Source organism: Arvicanthis niloticus, chromosome 5 (genome assembly GCF_011762505.2).
Source record: "Arvicanthis niloticus isolate mArvNil1 chromosome 5, mArvNil1.pat.X, whole genome shotgun sequence".
In the NCBI taxonomy this organism is placed as follows: Eukaryota; Metazoa; Chordata; class Mammalia; order Rodentia; family Muridae; genus Arvicanthis; species Arvicanthis niloticus.
Window position 1 is genome coordinate 99,087,558 of NC_047662.1, and position 26,096 is coordinate 99,113,653.

General features: G+C 45.9%; 1 protein-coding gene across 4 annotated transcripts in view; it reads right to left on the reverse strand.

Annotated features, from left to right (window-relative positions):
* The window catches only part of Frmpd1 (FERM and PDZ domain containing 1), a 175,619-nt gene that overhangs the window by 70,241 nt on the left and 79,282 nt on the right, over positions 1-26,096 (reverse strand). The window contains exon 1 of one of the 4 annotated variants that reach the window (XM_034502423.2): positions 16,667-17,192. The exons of the other annotated variants lie outside the window; for them this stretch is intronic. The gene's annotated coding sequence lies outside the window, so the exon portion shown is untranslated. Of the gene's footprint in view, positions 1-16,666; positions 17,193-26,096 lie in introns of those variants that run through there. 4 annotated transcript variants of the gene reach the window in all.

Sequence of the window (26,096 nt, forward strand, 5' to 3'; positions counted from 1 at the left end):
AGCTGACCTTAAACTCGGAGTTCTACACCTTTTTTTTTTTTTTTTTTTTTTGAGACAGGGTTTCTCTGTGTAGCCCTGGCTGTCCTGGAACTCACTCTGTAAACCAGGCTGGCCTCGAACTCAGAAAACTGCCTGCCTCTGCGTGTGCCACCACTGCCCGGCGGAGTTCTGCACTTTTAAGCTACAAATACATCACATGCATCTTCCCATACACCGGCTCATTGCAGTGTGGTCTAGGTTACTTCATCATTAGCTCCTCTGACCGTTTCGTGGGGCCCTGCTTGTTCATGTTTACTAGTTACTTTGTTGCTGTTTCTGCTCCCTATCCCCCATCCTCTCCCTGTTTTTCTACTGGAATATGTCTTCCTTCCTTACTTCCAGGCACTCTTTTATAATAAAGGTTATTTAACATTCCCCTGCCACAGACACAAAAATCATATTGGATTTCTGTGACACTTACAATAGAAGAAAAAGAATGTAGGTCTTAGACTTCCAACGATGCAGAGGCAGGAAAGTAAATGTACAGTCAAGTCCCTGGGATATTGTTTCCAAAGGCAATTGCCTGTGAGTTCGTCTAGGGGATCAAGTTAGCTGGCAAGTTATAGGATATGGATATAACTGGATCTGTCTTTTTTTGGGCATCACATTTTCAAAGAACTAGGATGGGTAAGGAGGCTTAAAATCAAGCCATGTGGGGGTGGGGGTGGGCTGTCCCTGACATGTTGCCTGTATGTGACAACGTATGTTCCTCTAACTGGGCTGCTTGTCTGGCTTCAGTGAGAGAGAATGTGCCTAGTCCTGCAGAGACTTGATGTGCTGGGGGAGGGGAGGAGAGTTTACCCAGGGGGCAGCTCTACCCTCTTAAGGAAGAGGAGGGGGCTGGAGGAGGGACTGTGTGAAGGGCAGTGGTCAGGATGTAAAAGTTAAAAAAAGAATCAAGCCATGTGATAACTCCCAAAGAATCAGAGAAAGCTGGGCTAGGATAAATCCCTAATACAAGCAAGACTCTGGGTTCCATTCCCAGCATGGAAAGAGGGGAAGGAAAGCAGTCTGAAAATACTTATTAGATAAAACTTGGAGGTGGCCTATATCATCATGGTCCACAAATCGCTAAAAGGCTACTATCTGGACAGTACATATTCCCCATGACTGTGGGATGGAGAGCCAGGATTAACAGAGAAACTTCACGTTGCAGGGCGGGGCGGGAGGGGAGGTAAGACTTCAGTTCACACTCAGTGAAGACATTTATAGCACTCCAAGGATGGAATAGGTTTTCTTAAAAATTAATATTCTGGTCCATGAAAGAACTTAAGCAGTAGCTGCATCACTGCATGACTATAAAAGAGATTCTGTAATGGAGGAGAGAAAAACTTCCAAGACCAGGGTCAGAAGACTTCTGCGATTCCTTCCTGCCATGCAGTTAGAAGCCTCCGTTAGATCTAGGAGCCAGGAGACCTGATACTTGTTGCCTTGTGTTTTAGATTTAAATCCCCTACATCACCTCAAGCAGTTGAAAGTTCTGAAGAAACCAAGCATCACAGATGTGAAATTTCTCACCTAGTTCTAGTCTCCAAGAACTGCAGAATTTTCTGAACTCTCGCATATTCCCACAAGATCTGAAGACCAGCAAGCTTTCCCTTCCCACTGACGGTCATCCAACTGCAGCAGTTACTTACAAAGACTGTTAAACTGCTGCCAGATACAGTTTAGCTAACTGATTTCTATAAATGTATATGACTCTAATTAGAATAATTAATTTGCATTATATCTCTGGACTGTGGGTAAGCCTGTGCCTTCATCTAGGGATCTCCAAAGACCAGACAGATGCCTACATCAACGGAGCCATTAAAAGTGCCCCTGACTCAGCAGGGTCCAAGCAGGTCCATTTAAAGTCAAGAGAATGACCTGCTAATGGCTTTAATATCCGCCTGTGGTGCTGGGCTAATGGAGCAAAGGAAGATGCAGATAATCCTCAAACATTTAGAATCTCTGCTACAATCCCAGTGCCAAGAATCATCTAGCCTCTAATGGTTCTATCCTTCGCTGTTGGCCCTGACTCCTCACCTGAAAGTGCCTTTGCCTACAGTTAAATTCCACACCTCTATAGCTCTGGTCTCCTGCAGTAGTACTGCCCTTTGATACGTCCTCCCCACACCCACACCCATCCCCTCTTCTATTTGTAGCCTTCTGAATCCAAACCTAGACATCTTGTCTTTGGGTCTCCTCTGACCCAGGACAAGCATCCTTAGTTTCCACTGCTGCTGCTACTACTACTGGTGTGTGTGTGTGTGTGTGTGTGTGTGTGTGTGTGTGTGTGCACATGTGCACGATAATGTGTGGGGATGTGTGGGTGTACACATCATGGTGCTCCCATGGAGGTCAGGGACAACTTTGTAGAGTCAGTTCTCTTCTTCCGCCTTTATGTGGGTTACAGGGATCAAATTCAGGTGACCAGGCTTGCACAGCAAGTGCCTTCACCTCTGAGCCTTCTTGCCGGCCCCTAGGCTTCTCTCACAGCACAACGGAGATAAAAAGTCATTATTCTTCTCTTTAGGGAACGTAAAACTTTTACAAATGATATTTAATACTTCAAATTGTAAAGACACACCTAGGTTATTCTGTGGTTTTTCTTTCTTTTAAGAAAAAGTTTTATTTTGTGTCTGTGTATGAGTGTTTTGCCTGCATGTATGTCTTTGCACCACATATGTGTCTGGTGCCTACATAGGCTGGAAGAGGCATTGGATCCCCTGGAACTAGAGTTAACAAACAGTTGTAGACAGCCATGTGGATGCTGGGACTTGAACTTAAGTCCTCTGGAAGAGCGGCCAGTGCTTTTAACCATTGAGAGGCATCTCTCCATCCCCGGTCTGTGATTTTTCAACTTATTAAGTGAGATCTTATACTAGCTTAGTTTCTTGCCCTCATCATTTCTTCTTTCTTCCTAACATCGATTTGAGCCCAAGACCCATGACCTCTCTGTTTTCTCTCAGGACGTGTCATCATAATAAACACTTGTTGAGCAAGTGAGTGTATCAGTCCCTGAGTAAACGAAACTAAAATAAAAGCAGAAAAAACGGCAAAGAATTTAAAATATCACTTGAGATCAAGTTCATGGTTTTGTGTGAGATTAAGGAGATCCACCAACCTGTGTTATAAGTTATTCTAATGAAATGGGTAGTGACAGACACTACATACTCTCTTAGGTATCTGCAGCAGGCTCCCTGCTAGCAATGCATCATTCTAGTTGGCCCTGAATTCCAGACAAGCTGATTCCTGCGCAACAATGTCAGCTCCATAACGGGTGTCTTTCAAGGTGTCTCTACCAACCTCTGGCATGTAAATTAATTCTGGTGAGAGCTCCCCTCAATCATGCAAGACACCTTCCAAGTGGGGTCCTTCAGGGACAATGTAAGAGAGAGAGAGAGAGAGAGAGAGAGAGAGAGAGAGAGAGATATGCAAGGACACTGAGAAATTGATTCTGCTCTTTCTTGGATGTGCTCAGCATGCTCCTTGTAGCATAAAAGGTCCCTTTCAGTGAGAACACATTCACTGGGGGTCAGGGTGTTGGGGCTGGAGAGAGCGCTCAGCAGTTAAGAGCTTTTCCTGCTCTTGCAGAGGACCTGGTTAGGTTTCTAGAACCCACATCAGGATGGCTCACTATAACTTCAGTTCCAGGAGATCCAATGCCTTCTGCCCTCTGTGGGCACCTGCACACACATGATCAATGCACACACACACACACACACACACACACACACACACACACACGCCACTCCATGCGGGTCATTCAGAGTGAGAGGGGAAAGACAGAACTCCTACGTCAGGAAAGGGGGAGTCATCTCTCAAATTGTGCTCTGTCCCATGGCAAAGGGAACTGGCAAGGCAGCCAGTGTCTTGGCTCATTTATTCTATGGTGTCCACAAATGTCTTTAATCTTTAATCCACAAAGACTGATCCCCCCTCCCCCACATGCAAAGAACTAGAAATAACAACAAAATGAAAACTGTAAGGAACTCTGTCCTCAGAATTGGAAAACGTTCTTCAACAGAGAAAATGAGCACATATAACCAGGCTATCTTAATGATCTAAAGATAACCTTGAGTTTAAAATCAAACCAAAAGTATAATTAAAACAGGATATAGAGATCAATTTTACTCATGAATCACTCACACAATTCTGAAATAAGATCCAAGTAAGAAAATTAATAATTCCTCAAGTTGAGAAATACTAGAGTTCACTTTATTACTCACTCTGCTTCTGTGTACATTTAAAATTATTATTCTTTTTAAATTAGTATGTGTTTTTAACCTCTACATTTTTATTATACATGGTCACCTAAAGCATTTTCATGCAAGTTCATCATGTACTTTGAGCCTATTCCTTTCCTTTATAAAATTATTCTCACTGTTATAAAATTTTTAAATTGCTAACAAACTCCAATAGCAGTACATTATAAGAAGTATGTAGAATAATTAAGTTGGATTTATCCAAAGAAATAAAACTTTGATTTAAGGAAAACTGTCAATATATCTTATCATATAAATAGAAACAAGAGAATAATATAAATGGTTACATTGTAAACTGTAGGTCATTTGTTACATATCATCGGACTTCCTTGTTTTAAATCTCAACACAGAAACACCATGTGATTGTTTGTCATTTTAAAAAGAAAAATAGAAATATTTTGCTTAAAGGAGAAAACAAAATTATGGTATTTACTGCAGTGTTTGAGATGTTGGGGAATAAATGCAACAAGATAAGAAAGGAGAGAGGGGATAGAGAGAGGGAATGGAGAAAAGGGGGTGGAGAAAGGGGGATGGAGAAAAGAGGGATGGAGAAAAGGGGGATGGTGAAAAGGGGGATGGAGAAGAGGGGGGAAGGAGAAGAGGAAAGATGGAGGGGGGATGAAGATGGGGTGGATGAAGAAAGATGGGGATGGAGATGGGAAATGGAGAGAGGGGGAATGAAGAGGTGGGGGATAGAAAGGGGAAATGGAGAGAAGAGGGATGGCTCAGCAGTTAACAGCTCTTCCTGCTCTTCTAGAAGACCCAGGTTTGGTTCCAGGCATCCACATGGTACAAACACCTCTTACTCCAGCTGCCTCCACAAGCATTAGGTACACACCTGGTGCAGACATACGTACAGGCAAAACACCCATACACATGAGTGTATGTATGTGTTTATATATGTCTTTTAAAAAGCAAAAAAGCAAGAGAACAGAACTACAGTCTAGGAAGAACTGATTCAGCAGGTGATAGGCAGGGCCTGAAAATGCTTGTTTTAATACAGTTCTTAGATAAAATCTAGGGATTCCTAAAAAAAAAAAAGTGCTGAGCCCAGCCCTGGGAAACCTGGCTTGCTCTTTGTTCAGAAGTCACAAAGCCTGGTTTACCTTTGCTAATACCACCAGAAATTTCTCTACAGACCTAAAGTGCTACCACCCTGTTATTATCTGTACATTCTGAACTTTTTGCATGTATATCATACTATCTTCTACCAAAAGACTGCTCTCATGGCAAATTTGGGGGAAAGGGGTGTATAGTTTCCTGTGACTCTGGTAAATCACCCAAGAATACAGCTTAAGAGAGGAAGGCTTTGGGCTCAGTTTCCAGTCCATGGTTGGCAGGCTCCATGGCTATGAGCCTGTGATAACAAAGAACATGGCCGTAGCAGAGGACATGGTAGTTGCTTACCTCATTGAGAACAAAGCCCAGCTTCCCAGAGCATTCCTCTAGTGACTTCTTAGCCTAAATAGCTTCTACCTTCCAATAATGCCAATGTATGAATCCATCAAGGGATTAATTCATTGATTAGGTTGGAGCCCTTGAGACCCAATCACTTGAAAAAACTACCACCAGCTAGCAATGAAAGCTTCAATGCCTTTTAGGGGGAGTTTCTCCTAGTGAGGAGAAACTAATATTTTTACCTACAGATTCATGAACTTCAAGTGGCTGAGGGGATGCTCAGGCCTTCCACCTCTATCACAGAATCCTCTGTCCTCCATCCCTCCGCAGCCCCTCTGTTCCAGCCTCCCGTTCCTCTGAAACTAATTCTAATTAGACTTGACCTTCAGCACGTAACTTGAGCCTTCGGGACAGTTTCCTGGCTGCTGGTCTAGCATGTCTCACTAGATCCCTAATTGTGGTGGATTGACAGGAATGGTCCCCCTGGACTCCTCCTCCTGGAGGCTCCCCATAAAGCCTCCTCCTGGCTACCAGCAGGAGACAGTTCTGCTACTGCCTGAGGATTGGGGTATAGAACTCTCAGCTCCTCCAGCGCCATGTCTGCCTGCACACTGCCATGCTTCCTGCCATGATGATAATGGACTGAACCTGCAAAACTGTAAGCCAGCCCCAATGAAATCTTTTTCTTTCTAAGAGTTGCCTTGGTCATGGTGTCCCTTCACTACAATGAAACCCTAAGACACTAATCACAGTACCTCAGTCAAGTGTCCTGCCTCTCCATCCAGCTGGAACCAAATCACCAGCACTTTTGCCTGTACTTTCTAACCTCTGGCCTTGTTTTCTGGCCCCTCAACCACGTGTTCCCTGAAGGGAGGAGGAGCACATGACCCATGCATATGCCCACCAAGCAGTGTTTGTTGAATGAATAATGACAAGGACATGGATGCCTAAAATGCAGAGGTTAGATCAGAATAAAAATAATTTAATTATTTAGACTTCTAAAGACAAAAAATGTTACTAGTAAATATTTTAGAGAAGCTCATTATTAACATTCTGCTTTTACTGTCATTTAAAAAAATGTTTTTAATTACACTGTATGTGTGTGTGTCAGAGAACAACTTTTAGGAGTCAGATCCCTCCTTCTACCATCTGGGTTCCAGGAATCACATCTGGGTGGCCGGGTGTGCCACCATCCCCAGCTTTGTACATACATTCCTAACATGGATCCGCTGATGCTCTGGTTCATCACAGTAATCGTGGTCTGGTGAAAGATAGTGAGCTGCTATGTCATAGTCAGCTGAATTTCTTAGACTGATACGTCACTTTATCAGGACAATGTCATTCTGAGAAAGGAAGGGACATCGGTCCCAGACCACGAGATACATGGCACACCTAGTGTGCCATGATGTGCACCATTAGCACAAGCTGCCACCAGGACCCATGAAAGCATTTGATAGCTCTTCACTTCAAGGATCAGGTCAACGCAGGTCTGATACAGAATCCATTCACAAATGATGTGGTCTGTGGCTATAGAAACGGTCCAGGCAAGCCAGATGCAGTTTCATTTCTCACGTACCCACCATACCTCCTCCACCCTCCTTTCTCAGCCTGTGTTTCCATAAGCCATCTTGCCCAACACCTTCTGTTTTATAGAAAAAGGGCTTCAGATGCCTAACAGGAGTTTTGCCATGAACCAAAGAGAAACCAGTGGCTCCCAGCTGGTTCTCCAGGTCTCCTTGGCCCGTGGGAGGATGAGTGTCGGACACAGCCTTCCCTATATCCTTTGCTGGGCTCCTTTCCCATCTGGCTGGTGGTATGTTGTATGACTAACTTCCCATCGTAACACTTGGAGTGTCCTAGGTCCTGGTCATTAGCATCCTCAGCCATCTCACCCTGAACCAGGTGCAAATGAGACCCGGAAGATGGCTCTTGAGAAAGCACCTAGGGTCACCATCGTCTATGGCAGCATTCCCAAATGACAGATGACCTCAAACTACCTTTCTGACTTTTTCCATGTCAGCAAACTGCCAGACCACTATCCTGACTGCACACTTATACCCATGCAAATGACACTATAGTATGGATCATCCCACAATAGTGGCACCCTGAATGGTAATGTTCACTGAACCTCAGGTTTGGTCAGGCTAGCTGGCTTTTCCCCTGGTCACACAAAAATACATACGCAACAGCAACAGTTTAAACAGAAAATATTCGTTCCCATTATCACCCCAAATCATCCTAGGTGCCGCAGGTGCAAACACAAGTGTTTGCGGGTCCAGGGTGTCTTGGGACTGCATGTCCTCAGATTTCACATTTGCCTGACAAGATTGGGCACCCCAGAAAGAGCCGAGTTTCTTATCTAACTCACTGCAGATGGTCTGTGTGTGTGTGGCCCTCTGGGAGCTTCAGGGAGGCGGCAGCCAGCACTGATGGGAACGCAGGATGTGTCTTTCTCCTGACAGCAATTTGAGGGCATGGGGCCCAGGCCACCCCAAGAGGACAATGGGAAGTCGGTCACACAATTCATCTGCCTTATCAGATGAACAGTGAGGTCTGGAAAGAATGTGGGAAAGGGCTGACTAGAATACCAGTGAGGCCCACTTCACCTCAGCTGTCCTGAGGTCCCTGAGGCAGCCCTCAGAGATAAAGGCAAATGTCATTGTTGAGTTACATGCAGCTGTCAAGCCCCTTGTCACTGTGTGAGGAACAGAGTACTTCATAGGGAGCCATACGATCTGTAACCAGGCCCCTGCTATGACCAGCTGCTAGACACAGGACCCAAGTCACACCCCTTTACAGGCAAACCTCAGTTTTCCTATCTGTAAAGGGCTTGTGTGAACGAACCTAGGAAACATGATTATATTACAGGGTTGTGTATCTTCATCTCCCTAAGCTGGGGTTACAGGCACACTCAGCTATCCACAGCTTTTTATGTTGGTGCTGGGATTTGAACTTGGGTCTTCATGCTTGCACCACAAGCATCTGACTTATGAGCCATCCCTCAGTCCTACTTACAATTTTTGTATGAAAATCCAGACTATAGAATCTTTTTGTACCAGGTATTGTTCTAGGCCTTGGGACACATTGGGAACAAAACCCCAACCCTCATACATTTTGGTGGGGGAATCCAACAATACTAAGCACAATAAAGGAATATAGAAATGTTAGAGAGTGTAGGTATTAGGGGGACAGAGAATCTGTACCTGCAGGGTCACTCTGGATGTCATTTACTCTGACATATCATTGTGAGTTCTCCCATGTACATCTCTGAGAGCCCTGGAAAACTACACCTTTGCCTAATTCTCTGAGTCAAATCTGTACTCAAGGACTTAGCCACTACACACCTGGACAAACACGGCTGCTTCACTTTCATCCTCCGTGAGAGAGTTCTAATCTCTACTTTCTACTGGTTCCTTTAAGAAACACTGATCAAGCCAGGCAGTGGTGACACATGCCTTTCCTCCCAGCACTTGGGAGGCAAAGGCAGGCAGATGTTTAAGTTTGAGGTCAACAGAGTGAGTCTACAGAGTGAGTTCCAGGATAGCCAGAGCTGCACAGAGAAACCCTGTCTCAAACAGAAACCCTGCATATATCCTGAGCAGCAGGGTGCCAGCGAGAGACACTGTGGGGTTACTGAGACCCTGCAAGCAGAGTCCTCTCAGTCCCTGGAGTCAGAAAAACATGTCACCTAACTCAGAGCACATCAGAAGGGCCACTTTCTGGAGACCTACACTTTTCAAGCAGTTTCATGAGCACAGATGCTCTCATCATGACTCTCCCCCTCCCACTTGGCCTCAGAGGTCTTCCCCAGTGACCCCTCATGTGAAGAGCAGAGGCTTTGACATATCCTGGCTCGACCTCAACTCTCATGGACCATGCTACCAGAAAGTTACTTTAAACTTTCGTCAGCCTGTCAGTGAAATGGAAAGTCTCTTCCACGTCACAGTATATTAGATACTAGACACAGTGGTGGACATATGGTGTTAAAGGAACCTGGGATTACAATGTACAGCTAGCTCTGAGCACACTGGAGTAGACTGCATAGCACTGGGAGGAGTAGTGGGGGACTGTCATTTCAAGGGGCTGCAGAGCCACAGATGAAAGGAAGTGAGAGCAGAAGGCCAGAGAGACCGCAGAGCAATTAGAGAAGCCGGAGGTTCAACGAGACTATGGTAACAGTTTGGAGCGTTCTCAGGAAGTTACTTACTAAAATAATACTGATTTGGTGAGTCTCCTCCTGGGTACACACCCCAAAGAACTGAAAACCAATGTTCAAATAAAAACCTGCACTAAAGTTCAAGGAGCCAAATGGCAGAAGCAGCCTGAAAGGCCATCAGTGAATAAACAGATAAACAGATAAACAGATAAACAGATCATGGCAGCCATGCAATGGAATAGGATTCAGTCACTAAACAGGATGAAGTAATGATGCATGCTACAATGCGGATACATCTTTAAAACACGTGGATTGAAAGAAGCTAGGCACAAAAGATAAAATACTACAGGTTCCCATTTATATTTAATGTCCAGAGTTGGCAAGGCTATGTAGAGACAGGAAGCAGATTGGTAGCTGCCAGGGCCTGGCAGGAAGGAGGGACTGAAAAGTGCTGCTTAATGGGTACAGGGATTATTTGAGGGATGACGAAAACTTTAAACTAGATAGCAGTAATGATTATATAACAGTGTGAGTCTCTCTAAATGGTGCCAACTGCATATATTGTATAATAGTGCCAGTCTATCTAAATGCCACCAAACTGCATATACACTGAAACGGCCAGGGCTGGAGATGGCTCAGCAGGTAAAGTCGTCTGCCACCAAACCTGAAAACCGAGTTTAACCCTTGGGATTCACATGGTGGGAAGAGAGATCTGACTCCCAAAAATTGTTCTCTGATCTCCACATGCATTTGTGCATATATACATATGTGCTTGCATGTGTGAGTGCACACACACACACACAGACACAAAACAAAGTGAGAGAATGAATAGAAGGCAAATTTTATGTTGTGCATTTTACTATCTCAAAAAGTATGCAACTGACTAGGTCAGATTATACACACACACACACACACACACACACACACACACACTCACAAGGGAGCCAACAAAACCCATCCTGTAAGGAATCCACAGATTGTCCATTAGCACCTTCACTGGATGAGCTGGGTGCTACACAGGTGCACAATGTGCCCAGGAGCAGGGCTGGAAATCTGCAGGAACCTTCTCAGCACAGAGGTCTTTAGAGCCTAGGGTGGCTGGTGTCCCCCAGGCACTGAGTAGAGAGAATCTCTTCCTTCTCCACAGACACGTTGGTTATTACAAATGTCTTTATTCTCATTAGTAGACAAACTATTGACAACAATCTGGGAATAATCTGACCACACTGTAGAGTATGGGCTAAGATCTAAATCTGTGGTTTTTGCCATGAAATAATTTATCATGTCACTAGACACCAGCAAATTTCCAAAACCCTCTGAGCACATCTGATACCGTAAGTGCCAAGACCAAAATTCACAACTGCTTGGGAAATTTAGACTGAGTCCACGCCTCTCTGCTCTAGTGGACTGAGCTGTGACTCTATGTGTCTGTCTAGGAAGTGAGGTGGGCTCCCAATCCTACCAGATCAAAGCCAACCACAATCACAGCACAGTTATCAACAATGGCTCCCAGAGCCAAGCCCGAGGCATGCTTCTCAGGCCTGTGACCCATGGCCTGTGATACCAAGGCTTTGTTCTACCCAGAGGTCCCCATCTGAAGTCCACACCTTCCCACAGATGAGGTCCTGGCCACATGGCTTTAACTTTTCACTTTTGAGTCTACACCCTGGGGTTCAGACCCTAGTTGACGAGTTTTCAGCCACCAATGTCTAGCCCCTCTTTCACTGGGACCTGTGCTGGGCATGATAGCGGGGACCCAGGTTACCCAGTCACGGCCCCTGCCCTTGAAGTCCTTATGTTCTAGAGATGGTACAATACACAGAAGACTCTTACCCAATACAGTTTAGAGTGTGGGATTCTCAAGAAAAAGAATGCATAACACATTCTGATGAGGAGTCTAAGAAATACATCCTCCAGGGCAGCATGGGTCCGGCTCGTCTCTGCTTGAGGCCTGATTACTGTCAGACAGCCAAGAGTGCCAGGTGCCATCTGCCAATCAGGACCCTGCACAAGGTTCAAGCTAAAGGGTTACTCTGGCTGTATTAATTAAGCCCTAATTAAGTATTCTGCCCGGAAATCTCCTTCTTGTAGAACTGCATAGTTTACAGGGAACGATTCAGGGAATCAGGTCAGCTGTTGTGTGACAGCAGCCGTTAAGGGTGGTGCCGACAGCTGTGGAAGAATGCCAATGGGATTCACAGATTCCCCCACACACTACAAGGCTCAGCCCTTGTGAAGCATTCGGCCCTGTCCCTAGCCTCAGCAGTGCACAGCTCTGCCCATGGGGAGAAGGAAAGGAGCAAGTAACTAAAGGCCTGTGAGACACTGTAGGAGAGAAAACCAGAGTGGCTGGCGGACGGTGGCCGAGTAACCAGGTCGCTGCAACCCTCTTCGCTGAATTGTTAAATTCTACTAACCAGAAATCACAGAGCATTCCAGAAACCGCTGTCAAGTCGAGCACTTTGATTTAATGGGGGCTGTAAACTATAGTCTATAGACCAATATAACTATAATCTGCAAAACCATTGCCTTCTGGAAGAGCCAAACCCTATGTTACACTGGGCATAGACGGGCAGGAAACACAAATTTGATCTAACGTGTAAGGCGTTTCCGGTTTGGGCAGTAACTCCTTGAAGTGTGTGCTTTAATGTCTGGTCTTACTGTTTGTGCAGCAAGGAAACCTTCTAAGGATGGGAGAGGTCTCTGGGGAGGGATGGAGCAAAGGTTCCCTGGAAGAGTCCGACCATGCCGAATGAAGGCCCACTAGTCTGAGCAGCAGCAGGTACACACCTCAGGGTACCCCAATTCTGCCCCTGCAGGAGCTTCATTTTCCCATACCCACATCTCTTTGCATCTCAAAGCCCTGCCACCTCCATTAAGATTCTGACTAGAAGAAAAGTCAGAAGTTGGATTTATTCTGTAGCCACTAGCAAGCTCACATGGGGACAGGACCCTAGCACCTGCGTCAACAGAAACAAAAGTCCCTCCCAGCTCTAGTTTCCAAGCCCAGAACCCAGGTTTAGGGGCATCCATCCGAGTTTGGGGGCCACGGATATAGCTTGGTGGTTAGTGCCGGCTTAGCATGCATGAGGCCCTGGCTATGAGCTCCAGTCTTGCAAAAAAAAAAAAACCAAAAAACAAACAAACAAAAAAAAAAACCCAAAAAACAAAAACAAACAAACAAACAAAAAAAAAACAGAAAAAAAAAAACCCAAACAAACAAAACAACAGAGTAACAGCAAAAATCCAGCCACTTTCTGGCTCCTGTGAACGGGCCTCCTCAAACTTCCTCTTCCCAGACCATCACTGCACATGGTGGAGCTGGCATGGCCTCGGAGGTGGGCCACTGCACCTGGTCCCCTGGCCCCTTGGTGTTCTATACCACACATCATGGAATGATCTTCTAAGATGTAAATCAGACTGCCACTCTCCTGCATAAAACTGTCACCCCATAACTTTTAGGGTGATTTATGTAGTTCTCACTGTGAGCCCTGGGCTTCTGTCTCAGCTCTGCTACATCATTAGATGGATGACTGTGAGCAGATTAACTCCCCACTGATAAAGTGCTGATAATAACGGCACCTGTCTCGCAAGCCTGTTGTGAGCTTGAAGGGAGGAATGTGTGTAACTGCTCAGAACGTGCTGTGCCGGGCGCAGACGCGCAGCACAAATGGTAGCTGCTATAATCATTTCTAGTCAAGGCCCTAACTGGTCTCCTCTCCTCTCTCTCTCTCTCTCTTGTCTGTTTGTCTGCGTCTGCCTCCTCCTCCTCTTCTTCTTCCTCCTTCTTCTTTCTTCTTCTTCCTTCTTCTTCTTCTTCCTTCTTCTCCTTTCTTCTTCTCCTTCTCCTTCTCCTTCTCCTTCTCCTTCTCCTTCTCCTTCTCCTTCTTCTTCTTCTTCCTCTCTCTCTCTCTCTCTCTCTCTCTCTCTCTCTCTCTCTCTCTCTCTCTCTCCCCTCCCTCCCTCTCCCCCCCACCTCCAACCTCCTTGTTTTCTTCTCTCAATACTCTCACATTCTAGAGGGTTCCAGCTCCTCTGTGCTCTTGCTCACAGATCAGAACCTTTTATTGCCAAGTCTCATCTTTCCACTTTTGCTGCCCCCATAGAGTTCATGACCATCTTGCTACTGTTCTGTTTCTGTAGGGCTGAGCCTCGAACCAGGGCCTCACACACACTAGATAGCCATTCTACCACTGAGCTACATCCACAGTCCCTGAGTGATTTTTTTTTTTCAAGACAGCCTTATTGAGTTATGACTGCACACATCTCTGCTTTTCAGCAAGTCACGAAGTGGAGCATCTGCCATCACAATCAACTTCAGAGCATTTCACGGCTCCCGTCAAGCCCTGGACTCATAATTAGGCACCACCATGTCTCTGTGTCCTCAACCAACTCTAGACAATTACAATCTACCCCAGATGGTTTTTAGGTTCCACTTTATACCTCCAACTCTGGGCGAGGTGCTCCTGCAGTATGCAGTGCCTTCCCTCCATCAACGCTGACCATGTTACTCGATAGACTACAAGCCTCATACCCTAGTTCTCTGGTTCACATGAATCTGCACTGTGGGATAGATGCTCGGTAAATACTGGTTGAGTGACTAAAGCCAATGGTCCAAACTGATCAATGCCCAGGACCAAAAAAATCAACAGTAACAGTCACCACATACGTGACCAGTAACAAAGCACAAGACATTCTTTCCTAAGCCACTATCATAGCCACCAGTGGAGTGTGTCAGATCTTTGAAAGATGGGCTTCATCCAGGAGCTTTAACAAAGTCAGTCTTGACTGAGAAGGAAGACAGAGGAGAGTTGGAAGAAGTGAATGAAAGCCCCGTTTTAGGGTTCACTACTGGTCGGTTTTATGGGATCTGGTATCCCCAGATCATTACTGAGTAAAGTCAATACAAATATCTGAAAGAAAATGTTAAAAAGGAAAGAGGGAAGGAAACAGCTTGTTTTAGAAGTTCCCTACGAAGCCTTTCTGTTAAGCAGCGTCTGTTTTCCTGCACATTCCCAATTATAAAATTAGATCTGCCTCCCTCTAGACAATAATCTATGCTCTTTTCAGAATCCAATGACCATCATAAGAAAAGCAATTACCTCCTAATTAAACATTAAGGCAATTTCCAATCCATCAACACCCTGAGGCAAAAGTTACAGAGCAAGACTAACAAGAGTCTCCCCTCACACTCCCGTTACACAGTGCTGACTAACCCCGCTTATGAGAAACCATTCAATGGCTCCCTACTGCCTCCAGGATGAAGAACGACTCCTAGTTGGGTACAAGAAGAGCCTCCTGCTTTGGGTACTGCCCTACTTACCCAGCCTCATTTTCTTCTAATCACCTTCAAATAATCTCCATCCAAAGCTACCCACAGCATCCCTGCCTCTACCTTTTCTCTCTCTCCTAGAATTACTCCACTTAGCCCCAAGTCTCCCATGTCAAAAATTCTACTGTCCACCCAGGGGTGGTGGCACACACCTTTAGCCCTAGCACTTGGGAAACAGAGACAGGCAGATCTCAGTGACTTGGGGGACCGCCTGGTTTACAGAGCTAACTTCAGGACAGCCAGGAAGACATGGAGACCCTCTCTCAGAAAACAAAACAAACAAACAGAAAACACCAAAACTTGTCACTGGTTCCCCACAGCATGCTAGTCATGACTTCTGCAAAGTTGGTCCCATTTCTCAGTCTCCCTCCTTCCCTCTTTCCCTCCCTTCATCCATCACAATCCTGCTTTATTTTTGGTGTTTGTTTGTTTGTTTGTTTTTGAGACAGTCCATGTAGCCCACGATAGCTCTGAAATCACTATGCAGCTGATAATGTCCTTGAACTCCTGGTCCTCCCAATTCTACAACCACAGGTGTGTGACCTTGAAGGGAACAAAATTTCAAGGACCCACAGAGCAGACTGTCACGTCAACAGGCAGTTGAGGTCAAGGGATCAGCCATGGTAAGGCAGGGGCATTTTTCTGCGACTAGGAAGCTCTGCTTTCTTGGTACTCACATCCTACAATGCTAGAATTTAATTAGATCAAAGTGTAGGGCAAAGTTCAATCAAACTGTGAGTTTCTCCTCATGTTATGTGTAATTCAGAGGTCAAAGTCTACACTGTCTAAAGGGGTCCAGACACAGGGTGGAGAGGTGTGAACCTGACAGAGGGTCAGTAAAAACTGTTCCCACCCTATCACTAGGTCACTGTGTAACCTGATTAGGATGCCATTGTGGTACACGGAGTTAGAGCAGGATAAAGGTGCTTTCTGAGTTTGATCCCTGAAGCCCATACCACCGAGGGAGAAAACCAACTCCTAAAGTTGCCCTTTGACCTTCATTCCCAGGCACCCACGCCCCATTCCCACAACAAACACAGAAACAAAGGAACCCTGGAGACAAGCTGAAGATCTCCCTTCTGGGTAGTTACATCCTACAAGCCTATAATTTTGAAAACCTGTGAGCAATCTAGTGCCAGAAGTGTTTGATAATTATGTCTTTTACATACAAATGGTTAACGATACAATTGTTTGCCAGCACACAGGTAAGAGAGATCTGCCAGATACATTTGAGAAGAAACTTTGATAACTGTATTGTCATTAAGACTAAAAGGGGGCCTTTGCTCAGATTTTGTAAGGAATGCTGGGGAACGAACCTGCTATGGAAATGAATATTTAAATATACATATATCTAAATCTATTTCCATAGTATGTTTATTGCTGTATATACACGTGAACAGAGTAGATATTACAATTAAACGGCAGAGCAGTTCCCTTTCTGAGTGCAGTCTAGAGAAAACAGAACTTGTTTTATAATGAGACACGGCCACTCACCAGTCAGTCTGAGCTGAAAGGCTCCTCCAAGGCATGAATCCCTCACCTCTTTTCCACACTGACACCACTCCTTCATCCCAGGACACTGCGCCCAGGCTACCCTTAAAGATAAAAGGCCAACATTCCCAGGATCGCAGCCACAGGAATTTGAGTATCCAATGACTGACTGTTCTGAAGCTCGTCGATAGGTGGGGTGGAAAGCATGGTGAGGCCATGTGGGCACAGTCGGATGGTCCCTGGGTCAGGCCCCACTGCACCAAGGGCTGGACCCTCCTATCTGCTGAAGTTGGGCTGCAGCAGCGCTCTCAACATAAGGCTGGCTTCTCTCCTTTCAGTGCATCAAGTCCGGAAGTCCTCTGGATGCCATTGTCATCCCCAAGACCTCAGCCACTTGAGCCAGCCGGAGGAGGAAACCTTAGAGGCTCTTGATTGGCACACCGGCTTTCTCTGTGCCAAGGGCAACACAGACAGTAACACCCAAGGTCTTAGGATGCATCCATTCTGTGGGGACCTGGCACCTAATCCCCAGCTGGTTCTGCCCAGGCATCTTCAGCTGACGTTAATAGCAAGAGCATTAGCCCACTAAGCCTCACGGGAGCCCAGAGGGGCAGGTCACCCCCAAGCATATTATCCTCCCTTAACAGATGGGGAAATGACGACACAGGATGATTAAATAACCTGTCCAGCCTCATGCAGCCTGCCCCAGGTGGAGCGCAAAGTGATCAGAGCCCTCATTCTCAGGAACGGAGAAGGCTTCCAGTAAAGATCTTTGCAATTTTGGGATACTGTGCATCATGGATACCTACCTAGCACAGGAGGTGGAAAAAGAATAGAAAATTAAGAAAGAGTAAGATAACCTTAAAACTGCTCTCATTGTCTCTGCTCACCTGCGCTAAAACACCAAGAGAGAAGAAAGATATTTACTACACAAAGAAACCATGAAGAATGATACAATGAAACAATGAAGAAAGATGGCGTGGGCATGCGCATAGCAGGCAGGTAGGCAGCAAGGGCTGCAGTGAATGGGATCAAAGGAGGGAGGTCAGGCCAAGTGGGATTCTGTCAGTGACCTCTGTCTTTGTACCCCTTGGGACTTGGCATAGACTACAGACCTCCAGCCTAAAACTGTGGCCATTTCGCTCTTTTACTCAATGAGTTCTTATTTACATATACAATACCAAAGGCTCTAAGAGAGACGGAAAGACAATCAACCTGCCTCTGCAGTAAAAACCAGCTGGGAATGCCCTCGAGGAGCGAGCACACATAAGCAACTAACACACAAAGGAAGGGCAGCTGGTAGGAAGCCCAAGAGTCTGTGGGAGAACTCACAGTAAAGGGAAATACCAGGGAGGCCCTGTGAAGGAGGGGACCTGTCTCTGCAGCATAGGAGAGGGAGTCCTGCAAAGCTGGGCAGAAAGACTTTAGTACAGAGAAAGTACATAGGAGATGGCACTGGGCTATCTCAAGACCCAAAGTTCCCAGCAGTAAGGAACAAAAGGTAGCTGGACATATCGGTGCTCGCCTTGAATCCCAGCACTCAGATGAAGATCAGCCTGGTCTTCATAGTGAACTCCCGGACAGACAAGGCTATGTAAAGACCCTGTCTCAACCAGAGAGGGGGCAGGGAAGAGTATGAAGTGAAATAAGGATGAGGCATGAGGGTAGGGATGACAGAGAAGCTCCATCATCAAACACATGTAGAATAAGTGGGTTAAAATTTACTCCCTGGATCACCCCAGCAATCTGCCTTGCTCGTGATAAAAACTCAGTAAGTGTTAGTGGGAGAAAGTGGAGGGAGGCCATTTCACTCACGAGGAATGCAGAACAACTTTGAGGGAGACATACCAAACCAAACCAAACCAAACCCACCTAGGCTTCCTTTTATCAACTGTTATCCAGTCCTGACCGCTCAGGACTGAATTGGAGTTTAACAATTCAAAGTATTTGTTAGGGAGGCCAGATGCAGTGGCATACTTGGGAGGCTAACGCAGGGGGATTGTGAGTTCCAGGACATCCAAGGCCACAAAGAAAGAAGATCCTGTTTCAAAGGAGAGAGGGGGCGGGGCCCTAGAGATGGGGTTCAGTCAGAAGAACGCTTGCCTCATACTCTTGATTGATCATGCATGGTATAAACTGGGAGTGATGGTATAGAACTGCTGTCCCAACACCTAGGTCGTGGAGACAGGTGGATCAGAATCCAGTCATTCTCTTGGATACACAATGAGTTCAAGGCCTGCCTAGGCGACAGGAAACCCTGTTTCAAAATAAACGGGGCTACGGAGATTGCTCAGCAAGTAAGCATGCTTGCCAGGTATGTACAGTGACCTGAGTTTGATCCCTAGATCCCAAGATGAGAGTGGAGAACCAACTCCTGAAAGTTACCCCCTGACCTCCACATGGTGTGCCCATGCATACACACATACGCATACACATGCACACACAGATACACACAATTATAAAATAAAATCTAAATTAGAAATATACTGAAAAGTCTGGAAGGGTAATTAGAAACTTGGATACAGAATAATAAAATATTTGTTATGCTCTGCCTGCTGAGAGACCAGAACCCTGACTGTCGACTTCTCACCCAATAATGCTGTGAAAATGAACGATGAGGTAATGTCTGTGAATGCCCAGAGCTCTCTGAAGATGCGTGGCAAAAGGCATCACTATAATTAATATTTAACGAGATGCTCCCGGGCTCTGATCTCCTTTTCTGCAGACTAATGTTACGTCTACAGGATAAGGTGATGCCAGATTGGCCCCTGCATCAACCTCGTCAGCAGACGGGTAACCAGTCCTGCCTGCTACACACCCCAGGTCACTTCCTTTGATGGTTGATGGGGTCCATTATCCCAACCATTCCGAGTGGTCTCCAGTGTGGGAGTCTAAGTTTGCTAGACAATGAAGGTCAAAACACATCAAATAGAAGGGCAAAATAAATGTCAGAGGGTAGTCCTCTTTGGGATCTCATTTTGAAGTATTCGAGGACCCCATGAAGACTTCAAGGGGAATTATTTTAGCAAAACCCACATCCTAAGCCAGTTAATATTTTTAGGCCTAACGTGGTGATCAAGAAAGGAAGAAATAAGAATAGCTACGTAGGTTCAATTACAAATGGAGTGGAGAAAATAATTTCAAAAGTTCAAGGGGAAAAAAAATCAATCTATTTCCTCCCCGCTCCTAGCTTTCACTTCTATAAATACTCACACAAATGGACCCAAGACCACGCTGCCTTCGAAAACGCTGCCCGTCTGGGAATCTGCAAGATAGATGGTGTGCTGGGCTAGCTTCCGATGCCAGAGTGCAAACAACGCTTGAGCTTCTCGGTTCTTAATGTTTCCCTCTCGGATTGTAAGAGCAATACATGTGCCTGGCAGAAACTTTTCATCTTTTAGAAATAAGAAAATATTCTCTAAAATCTCCAAGGTACTAATTATCCTTCCTTTTGTTTGAAAACACACATTTTTCAACCTAACTTGAGAACCTATCTTTTAGATGAGTTACAACCTAGTTTCCCTTGTGCCTTTACTATTCTGCTACAGTTAAAAGTGTCTTCTAGGTAGAAACATTCTTTACAATACCCTACTGCTGGGCATCTGGTTCTTTTTCAATGTCTTACAAACCATACTGAGATAGACATCTTGTCTCCTACGTCTCTGGCTGCTCTCTTAGCACTGGCCTGCTAGTGCAGAGATGCTTGGTTTGGCTTGGTTTAGTTCTGGGAGATGGTTTGTACCCCAGGCTAGCTTTGAATTTGCTATTTAGTCAAGGATGGAATTAAAGTCCCGAACCCACAGGCACATGCGCACCTCCTCCCACTGCTTGTATTACAAGGATACACCAAACCCAGCTGAGTTTTGAAAGCTCATATAGCCAAAATACCTGCCAGAGTAGTTATCTCAAATGCTTGTCCAGCATGACGAAGGCCCTGAGTTTGATCCCAAGCACTGGACATAACTAGGCATATTGGCATGTACTTGTAATCCCAACACCCGAGAAGGAAAGGCAGAAGGATTGGACATCCTTTAGCTATATAGAGAGTTTTGGGTCAGTCTGGGCTACATAAGACATTCTCTCAAAAATAAAAAAATAAAAAAAAATAATGGAGTGTTGCCATTATTTGAAGCTCTTTGATTTTTAAATTTCCCCAAAGCATTGAGTGTCAACAGTACTCTTGAGAGCATCTTTACAGTGTGTTTCTGAGCATCAGAAAGTGAGCAGCCTATTCTTCTAAAGGGTTCTTTTTCTTTCCAGCCTCTGAGGACACCTCAGTGGTCTCCCTGCTCTGGGCCTGGCACCCCATTTTCATCCCTGTGCCCTCTATGCCTTTCTCAGCAAACATTTCAGTTACAGCAGATGAGCCAGACAAGTGACACACCAGTCACTCTATTTAGACTTTCTTTATCCCATGCTGTCTCTTGGGATGAGGTGGGATGTCTGTGCTGCCGCTGGCCCCGCACCAAGAGGGAATGACAGCCAGAGTCCTATGAGAAGCCAGGGCAGGGTCGGGGCTAATCAGGGATGGAGGTGGAGGCGTCACAAGAGCAAAGTCCAGAAGCTTGCTAGATAGAGCACCAGGCACCAAGGGCATATTTTCATCACCAGGACATTCGGAGAAAGGCTAAAGACAGGACTGACGTTAGGTCAGGCCAAATCCACACACTGCGCTACCTCAACCTGTGCTCCATTCTCTTCCCTGAATCTCAGTTCAGATTGTGATCCCTGCCTGCAGATTCATCTAAGAGCTTTCCTGGAGAACCCTCTTCAGCATCTACCCATCCAGCCTCAGTGCCTAGGGCTGGAATTCTGGCTCACAAGCCAATCTACTCAGCAGCCCCCAGTGAACAGAGGACTATTCCAGCATTAAGCCTTGAGAGCCTGGCTAGAAAAGAAACTTCTAGTTCTAGGTGATACATTCCCTAATAGCCCGAGGCTCTCATCATCAGACTAAATTTATATCATAGGCAATCAATAAAAGTGTCTAGAATCTAACAAAATTAAGTTGAGCAGAATAAATACAAACGAGGTGATGTCCGGACACAAACTGTATGGATCTGCTGCCTAGACAGCTGGGAAAATTGAAACTGTCTTTGAAAATTAGTTTCTGAACACAATCATATTAAAAGGTGGAGTAATTTTCTTCAGGTGTGAATTTTGCGTCTACATAACTGGTTCTCGGGGAACTGGGTGACGCTTGTGCAGCCACGCTGCACATCCCAAGCCCCTCTGTGAACAAAGGTCAATCAGTTCCCCAGATTCTGATTTTTCACTGTAGGAAGTCAGAAGAAGGAAGGTCCCTAACACAAGCCATCTCCGAGGGGATGTTCCACATTGACAACTCCAGTTTAGGGCAAAAATTCAGCCTTCCCCATTCCTGTTCCCGTGCAGGCAGCAAAAGGATCTAGATACTTCTTCCCAAGGGCCAAAAGGATGAACATTCCCCAAGTGAATCAGAGTCCCTGGGCTGTGGATTCATTCCCTACTACAGAGAGCCTCTGGCTGAGTTGCTGGGTGTTTGTTTGTTTGGTTGGTTGGTTGGTTTCTTCCTAGTGACCTCCCACAGCTCCTGAAATCCAGAACGAGGCTCTCCAGGCAGCAGACCAGCAGTCCGTGTTGAGGCATTAGAGGCAGTGTCAAGGTACAAGGAAGGACCTTTAGAAATAACCTGGGCCAGCCAGGGAAGCAATCTCCAGATTCACAGAAGTTGGTGATAACCAGCTGGTGAAAGAATAAAACCCAAGGTCCCCCAACCCTGGGTGGGGGAGGGGGAAGGGGGCAGAGGCAGGAGGTTCTGTGAATTCACCAGGGCTACACAGAGAACTACAGGACACTCCCAGGATTGCTTGGCCACTGGGGACTTTTATATAGCCTGTCTCATTTTTCTGGGACCTTCTCCCAGCTAGGCCCCCAGTCTTCCTAGCTCACTCTGGAAGCCAGAAGCTGGGCAGTCCAGGGCACAGGCTCTGAGAACTGTGTTGACTGAAGAATGAATGAATGAATGAATGAATGACAGTGACAGGAATGATGACTGGGGGCTACTGTCTCAAAAAACAAAACAAACAAACAAAAAGGATAAAACACAAAAAAATATCACTGATGCTTTGGACTTGAAAAATAAGGAATGCCGGGCTGTGGTGGCGCACGCCTTTAATCCCAGCACTTGGGAGGCAGAGGCAGGCGGATTTCTGAGTTCGAGGCCAGCCTGGTCTAGAGAGTGAGTTCCAGGACAGTCAGGGCTACACAGAGAAACCCTGTCTCGAAAAACCAAAAAAAAAAAAAAAAAAAAAAAAAAAAAAAAAAAAAAAAGAAAGAAAGAAAGAAAGAAAGAAAAATCAGGAAACTCCAGCTAGAGGTAGAGGCATGGCTTATCAGTTAAGATCGAATAAGATCCTGCAGAGGACCTGAGTTTGAATCCCAGCTCCCACCTGCCTGAAACACCTGTTCCAGGGAGACCAATACCCTTGGCCTCCACAGGCACTTGCACTCACATGAAACACACATGCACATGTGATTTATGAGGTTTTTTAATCAGGAGGCTGGAGACTTAAAGGGGTTGAAATAAATGGCATTCTGGGGGAAAATTAAGCTTGGCTCTGTACAGTCTCTAACATAAAACAAGCCCTCTCCCCTTCCCCCAGGCAGGTTCTTACTATGTAGCCTTGGCTGGCCTGGAACTGGCTATGTAGACCTGGCAAGCATCAAATTCATAGAGTCCCACCTGCTTCTGCCTCTGTGCTGGGATTAAAGGCATGTGCTACCACGCCCAGGCAACCAAGACCAACCAACCTTCTCTCTCCTCTACAATAGCTCTTCAGCAAATAGAAAAGAGAGACGAACATTTACTGACTCTTCTTTTCTACAGTTTTAACATGCCCTGATAATCATCAGATGAATAAGCAACTGAACAGTGGGCCCCAGTTTACAAAGCCAGAAAACCTGATCTGATGGAGCCACAGGCCCAGAAACTTTTCCCTGTATCACACAGCCCTTCAGACTCTGGTATTAAGACTAAGGGTACTAAAAAGAGTTGGACTGCATGACTTGTCTAGGACAATAAAGCGTAGTTCAGAAGGCTGGGAGCCAGGTCTGCAGCCTCTCCATCCTCAGGGAGTCTGGAGCAATAAATCCCACTTCTGAGTTCTTGCTAGCATTTGCTTGACAGAGCAAATTGACTCCAGGAGCAGGTATACCTCAGGAAACCCAGAGGCCCACATTTGCAGCATACCTTGCAACATACCATAAAAAAAGCAACGGGATAGCAGGAAGCCAGACTCTAGATACAACGCCAGCAGGCACAACCATCATCGTTCATTCATTTCTTCAGTTAACAGTTCGCTGAGCCTGTGCCCTGCAGTGCTCAGCTTCTAGCCTTCAGAATGAGCTAGAAGGGCTTGGGGCCTATGTGGGAGCAGGTCCTAGAAAAAACGATACAGACTATGTAGAAATTTCCTATGAGGAAGCAATCCTGGAGGTATCATCTTGAACTGTGAAGAGGCAGGAGACACTCCCTCAGCCCACTAAAGGTATCCCATACCAGACAGGTAAGATGAAGATGTTTCAAAGCAGCTACAACAACAGGCTTGTGGAAATGAACGTTGCTGTCCTCAGAGCTACCCAACAAATCCAGAACAGAAATCTCCACCCTGCTCCTACCAAGCCCTTCAGGCTCGAATGAATATCTTCCTAACCACATGAGCAGAAGGTCTCTTTCAAATCTGAGATTCTTACAGTCCAGCTATGGCCCAGCATCCTGGCCCCTAGACATCACCCTGGCCCAAGGACATCACCCATGAACCCTGGACATCACCCTGTGTCCCTGGTGAGGCTGTATGTAGCTCTAAGTTCCTTCAAATATACTGGTCTGCTTTGCTTCCCCTTCTAAATCTCTTACCCATAGAAGCTCCATTCAAATGCCAGTCCCTTCTGGAAGCCTTTCTAGGTATTCCCCCAAGGCACGTCCAAGGGTCTTGTAAGGTATAGTGCCTTGCCCAGAGCCAAATGACTGTCAGCTTCAGGTGAGGCAGGGACTTGAGTGACTCATCTGTCTCCTCCCTTCTTGCCTCCCTGGCTTCCTGCCCCGGGAAGGCATCCTTTGGCAAAGCAAAGACTGAGGGAGGAGCAGAGGCCAAGAGGGTGATCTGGGCAGATGTGAGGCTGGGACCTTGGGAGCAATGGGGACAGCACCAAGCAGAATCTGGAGCTGTTCAGACTATAGGCCCTGTGAGACTACCATCCTGCCCTCTGCTCTCCCTCAGCTCTGCTACCTGCCTAGCAAAGCCACCACCCACTTGCTCCAAGGCTTTTCCGTGCTCTAGACTGCCACATGTTAGTGTGGTTGCAGTTAGAGAGCCCAGAAGCTGGTAGCAGGCTATGCATCACATTTAAAAGACCATGGGGCTTTGCATGAGGGGAAAGGAGCTCACATAAGTCTTTCCAGGACAGCCAGCAAATATTTCCTGATTTTTTAAAATAGAAGGAGATGTGTATATGGGCCCTAAGAAAATAAATTATTTTCTTCAGTTCATTAAGGACTAAATTAGGGGAAATATAAAGACATAAGCCTCCCCTGGCCGGTCTCCTCTGTCCAGAGCACCCTCACTAGGGGACCATCTGTAAGTCTAAGAACAGCTGATGAATATTTTAATAGCAGTGGCTTCTTCCCATTGATAAAACTCTACCTACAAGTCTGAGCGTGTTGGTGAAATGAGGGTGTGTACCAGAAAGACCAGCACTTCTCTGAGCTGCCTAATCCCCAGAGGCCCCACCCGCCTCCCCAGACAGAGAAAGATGATCAGAACAGCACAAGCACCCAGCAGAATGGCAGCCAGGATGCTAAAGGGGAGTGAAAACATGGAGGCCACAAAGCAGAGGCCAGGGTTGGTGTGCTGGAGCATTCCTATAATCTCAGCACCTGGAAGCTGAGTCAGGAGAGAAGGATCAATGCTTTGAGGTAAGTCCTTCAAAAAAATTGATACAGATATATCCACCCACTAGGGGGCTAGAGGGATGTCTCTGTGATTATCTTCCACTGGAGGCTCTTCCAGAGGACCTGGGTTCAATTCCAAGCACCCACATGGTAGCTCACAGAGGGTATCAGAGATGCAGAGATGGCATGCAAAAGGTACAGACACATGCAAATCACACACACACACACACACACACACACACACACACACACACACACAGTAATAAAAAGTAAAAAGTTTCCCAGCTGAATGGTTGGTGATGCACACCTTTAATCCCAACTCTTGGGAGGTAGAGCCAGGTGGATCCCTGAGATCTAGCCTGGTCTACAGAGCAAATTTCAGAGCAGCCAAGGCAGCCAGGGCTGCACAGAGAACCCCTGTCTTCAAAAACCAAAACCAAAACAACAACAAAAAAGATTTCTCCAAACAAACAAAAGAATGTAAGGAAAATAGAGTCCTAG